Genomic DNA, 6,000 nt, shown 5'->3' on the forward strand with positions numbered 1-6,000 from the left:
GAGGTATAGGGGTTGATGGGGTGGGTTTCTCCATCTCATCAAGGCACTATTGGGTGCAGCCAAGGGCAGTGAATGGTCTGCCATGTGGGGAGGAAACTTCTTGAAGAATTTTTGCCAAGGTGGCCAAATTCGTGGGTTTTGGTGGACCTCAACCAAGTGGACTTCAATTTGGGGTTTAAAGGGGATTTGGTTAGGGTTTGAGATACTATCAAGCCCAAATCTAATTTTTTTTTACCCAATCAAATTTTTCAGATTTAAAAGGTTGGATAATGATGTCATAACAAGAATTTTAAAAAGCATGTGAAAGTGATTTAATCAAGTGATTAAACACAATGCTAGAAATTGGATCAAAAGGACTTTGAAGGCCAATTTTAGGGTTTGGGGAAACCGTTTAGGGTTTTGGTTTCAACCAAAATTTTGGGGTTTTAAATGGATTCCAACTATTTAGGATTTCACTAGGGTTGAAAGCCTCTTTCATCTGGCTCAATTTGGTTGATCAGATGAAAAACGTAAAACTTAGGTAGCATGATCTCACAACTTGATTTCCTTCACAAATCTATCTAATGGTTCCTCTTTGTGCCAAGTGTCTAATGCTATTCACTATGTGTGGCTAAGATCTTGCCAAGTGTCTAAATAAAATTTCTCTAACATAATTTAGATATTCCACACTGTGATTTTGAAAACACTACACTTAGTATGCTTATCGAGATTACTATTCACTCCAAAGAAATGCATAATAAACTTAGTACTGAAAAATTCTAAATATTCATATTAACCTACAAATGAAAATCATTTATCTATTGCAAGATAAACGATTCGGTGACAGAAGAGGAAAACGATATACCACATCCGACATCATTTGAGGATTCTACAACAACCAGTACTAGAGCTCTTGATCATATTTGTATTTCTTGTCAATGTTTTTTGTTTGTTGATTCTGGTACCAATTTTGAGGATGAAATCATTTTTAAGAGGGGAAGGATGTGATGACCAGGACTTAACTAACCCTTTTAGTTTATTTTGGTGTTTTGTTTTGGGCCAAGCAAGGTGGAATAAACTAATTAGAACTTAGGCTTGGCACACTAGGAATCTAAGGCCACAAGGAAGGCCCAGAAGCCCATGTGAGGTTTAGCCTCTATAGAAAAATTAGGGTTTTGAAGCCCCAAAGAAGTAGGGCACACACCCAACCTATTTCTTTGGATGCCACATGTCATCCAATGAAACCTACACAAGGACTTGATGAATTTAGACTGAATTGTGGGAAGAGAGGTGAGAGAGTTTAGGGTTGAGCCTTACATGCCTACCCCTAGAGAATCACCCACCCTTTTTGCCATGCGTCGTGCATGCAAGAATACTTGCTTGTAGGTAGAAATATTGTGACCCTTGTCACTAGTAGAAAAGAGCTTCTAGAAAAGGAAATGATAAGGTTATGGGGAAGTGATTGATTGAGTTGAATTATTACATTTTTAATACTTTTGGAACCAATATATATTAATTATTTCATTACTTTATCATTGGTTTTATATGGAAAAATGAATAAATCAAAGTTGTGATTTTAATTGATTAAAAGCATGAATTTCTGCTCTAATTTTATCAACTACCAATTAATATGGATTATGGTACATTTCGCTCGAGCGGCGGCTTCTGGCCGCTCAAACGAAGTCAGGCAGATTCAAACGCTCGACTTCCGCTCGACAGTGGGCTCGAGCGAGATGCGAGAAAAGAGATTGCTCGAGCGGAGGCATTTGACCGCTCGAGCGAATTCAGGCAGAGTCAAATGCTCGATGTTCGCTTGACAGGCCGCTCGAGCGAATTCAAGCAGAGTCGAACGCTCGATGTTCGCTCGACAGGCCGTTCGAGCGAATTTAGGCAGAGTCGAACGCTCGATGTTCGCTCGACACTCCGCTTGAGCGAATATCGCATTTTTACAGATCAGGGTTCATTCCGCCGTCAGAGTATATATATGTTTTTTTTACATCTTAGGACGACTCTGGGGGCTGGAAAACTGGGTTTTTGAGTAGAGAAACACTTAGAATTCATTTTTCCTTTGATTTTCGTTCAGATTCGAAGAGGAGGATTCATTCAATCGATCATTCACGCAGCTACACAATTTCCACTGGATCATTTACTCACACTGCAGCAGATTGAAGAACTCCTTGAGGGGTCCAATTGCCACTGCAGCTCAGCCTCCTCCACCGCTTCGAATCTTCATCTCCATTCAACTGGCTTGATCTTTTCAATTCCCTACTTGCTATTTCATTTCAGTTTTAAGTTTCTGAATTATTTTGGAGAATTTTGATTTAGACGTTTGAGTAATTTATTTGTTATTCATTTAATTCATGTTATTTATTTTTATTGTTTCATTAGGCTTTCAATTTAATAGTGATTACAATTACGGTAATTTAATTTGAGAATTTGTGATTTGAATATAATGATGAACCCTAGAACATTGAATTTGGGGCTTTTCAATTTTCAGTGCATATTTTATCAATTACTTCCTAATTTAGTTTAATTCTTAATTTAGTTTTATTAATTTCTGAGTTTAATCTATTAGTCCTTTACATTCCAATCTGACAATCAAAATCTAAAAACATGAATCTAGTCCATGACTAGTATCCTTTTCCATCCATTGCACATACCATCATTTTATTTTCTCTTTGTTTCACCTTTTTCAACGAGTTTGATTCTTAAGTAACTTTCCCTAAGGAGACGATCTAGGAATTTATTCCTAATTATTACACGACATCCTCCTGCACTTGGGATAGCTTTAGTGCTACTCATTTTTGAGTGAGTCAGTGATGCCTAGGGAAGACCAAGGGACAAGAGGCACAGCAACCATAGAGAGAGAGTTTTGATTTCTAAGAAGGCTTTCCATGAGTCATGCATGCATGATGAAAGATACAAGATGGATGACAAGAGCCATATGCCTAAGGGATTTCTAGAAGAATCTTGGTGGGAAGCTCATGAGGTGGATGGCATTTGGGAATGGTGCATGCCACCCACATTGCCCAATTGCATTTTTCCAAGATTCTGGAAGATGAAAGATCATCTCCAGAGTTGAAGGGGTTTTGGCAGCCACCTACACGCACACACACTTCACTTGCCACTTGGCAAGCATGCACACAGGTAGAGCTTCAAGAATTATTTAGGGTTTGGAGATTGACCATTTTACACTAGATTCACTAAACTTAGACACTTGGAGAAGGGCTTAAGGGGAATTAGGATTTCGGTTTGGGTAACCCACAGGCCACTTGTCCAAAGTTAGCTTTGCTTTCCAACACAATCTAATGATGGGGGAGGGAAAGAGACACACATGGCAATGATGCCATTTGGCATCCATGCACCAAATTTTAAATTTTTCTAGAGGCAATCACACACCTATAAGAAGGGGGAGCCAAAAAATCAAGAGCCTTTTGGTCTTTTTGAAGAAAAGCTTAGATCTTTTTAGACTACTCATTTTCTCTCTAATCTCTACCATTTTCTTTTAATCCAAACACCATTTTCTCTTGAATGATGGGCATCAAGGTGGACCAAGTCTTAAAGATCATTTGCAAGTTCTAGACGGGGCAATCACAAGATCAAAAGCTAAGAAGAGTAAGGAAGCAATGTAAGGATTGGTTAAATTCATTCAAAATGAAGCTAACTAGACTCCAACATTTAAGATGGGCTTGAAGGTAGGAGAACCAGTTTTGATCTATTTGATGCAAGCTATGGAAGAGTGCAACATGACTTAGGATTTAAGGATTTATTATTTGGGCCTATTATTATGTTTATGTGATTGAAGGACTTGGATTTATTTATTTTATTAGAAGGGCTTATTTTTGTAGACATAGGATTTAGTCTAGATTAATTGGGATTGATGATGCTTGACCCACATATATCTTATGTTTTATTAACTAGGGTTTCAAGAGAGCTTTTTATTATATGGACTTAGAGGGGGTGCAGACCACATGGTTATTTTGGGAAGAATTAATTTTTAGTAAGGGTTTCTAGTGAGAAGGCCATGTATTTTGCCCAAGGGCATTTTGGAAAAGGATTTTATGTTAGTGTATGGTTTTTGGGGGATTGGATATTTAAGGTACTGTAGTCGCAACAATGTTCATTGGTTTATGAAATTTGATGAATTTTATTCTTTATGAATTGAGTTTATCTCCTTTTATTCTTGAATGAACTTTTGAACTTATCAAATGCAAATCATAACCTTTGTGGCATTTTTCCTCATTATTTAGGTTCTTGAGACAGGTTCTTTAATGGCCTAGATTTTCATATAATCTACGTTTTTGAAACGAGTTTCTCAACGGATCTAGATTTTCCATTGGCTTGATTTTGGCTTTCTTGGGTGAGTTTTCAAATTGACTATGGGTTTAAGGGAATCCATTTGTGTGGGTTCATATCATTTGATATTCAGAGTGAGATAATCAAGTCTGATTCTATCTTTTAATTCTTGCATTACATATCATCAAAAGGGGCAAAAAAAAAAAGAAGTGGTTGAATATCATAGTTGTGTGGCTGCCGAAATTCCTTATGGTTTTTGTGTTGGGTGCCATGTTTATCTTATTTTTCAAAAAAAAAAAAAACAAAAAGATACAAACAAGGGGCTGCCAAAATTTCATCTTATTAGGGCTGCCATGTTCTTCATCATCTAAGTTTATCAATTGCTTAGAGTACTATTTCATTGGTTCTCTTTTACTTCTTTGTCAATTTCGTGTGTTTGAATTCAATTGTTTGATTTTTACGATTGAATATTGCTATTTGTGATTGTATTAGTGGAAACGAAAAGAAAAACTCGAAAAAAAAGAAGAAGAAATTTGTTGATTGAGCCTTATCATCAAAGGGACAGAATATATTATTCTAGCTGGTATCTTATTTCACAATTACCCTTTCCCTCCTTCAAATTCCTTGAGTCTCATGTCATTTTATTCTTTCCTTGTTTCTTGGACCTAATTGCTGGTTGGAATAATACAAGATTGTATTATCTTAATTTAGTTCAACTAGTTCTTAAAAAACTTGAGCAGGAAAACTATTGAGGTAAAAGACAAAAGAGTGTGAAATCATTATTGGGAAAAAGTCAATTATGAGTGAAACATAAGTGGAGTGTCATTATTTGAGTGTAAATATGTAAGGGAGTGTGTGGGATTTTTGCCACTAACATTCTTTTTGTGCAGTGTATTACAATGTCTCATAACAGTGACTTATCACTGAAGGGAATGGCAGATAATTTATTCTTTGTATTGCAGGCCATGCAATAACAGTTTGAGCAATTGAATTTGGTGTTGGGTGATTAAGCTGAATTATTGCATTTTTAATGCTTTTGGAACCAATATATATTAATTATTTCATTACTTTATCATTGGTTTTATATGGAAAAATGAATAAATCAAAGTTGTGATTTTAATTGATTAAAAGCATGAATTTCTGCTCTAATTTTATCAACTGTTGATTAATAGGAATTATGGTACATATCGCTCGAGCGGTGGCTTCTGGCCGCTCGAGCGAAGTCAGGCAGATTCAAACGCTCGACTTCTGCTCGACAGTGGGCTCGAGCGAGTTGTGAGAAAAGAGATCGCTCGAGCGGAGACATTTGGCCGCTCGAGCGAATTCAGGCAGAGTCGAACGCTCGATGTTCGCTCGACAGGCCGCTTTTAGCGAACTTAGGCAGAGTCGAACGCTCGATGTTCGCTCGACACTCCGCTCGAGCGAATATCGCACTTTTACAGATCAGGGTTTATTCCGTCGTCAGAGTATATATATGTTTTTTTTACATCTTAGGACGAACTCTTTTGCTGGAAAACTCGATTTTGATTAGAAAAACACTTAGAATTCATTATTTTTCATTGATTTTCATTCAGATTCGGAGAGGAGGATTCATACAATCGATCATTCACGCAGCTACACAATTTCCACTGGATCATTCACTCACATTGCAGCAGATTGAAGAACTCCTTGAGGGGTCCAATTGCCACTGCAGCTCAGCCTCCTCCACCACTTTGAATCTTCATC

This window comes from Carya illinoinensis, chromosome 8, assembly GCF_018687715.1.
Source record: "Carya illinoinensis cultivar Pawnee chromosome 8, C.illinoinensisPawnee_v1, whole genome shotgun sequence".
In the NCBI taxonomy this organism is placed as follows: Eukaryota; Viridiplantae; Streptophyta; class Magnoliopsida; order Fagales; family Juglandaceae; genus Carya; species Carya illinoinensis.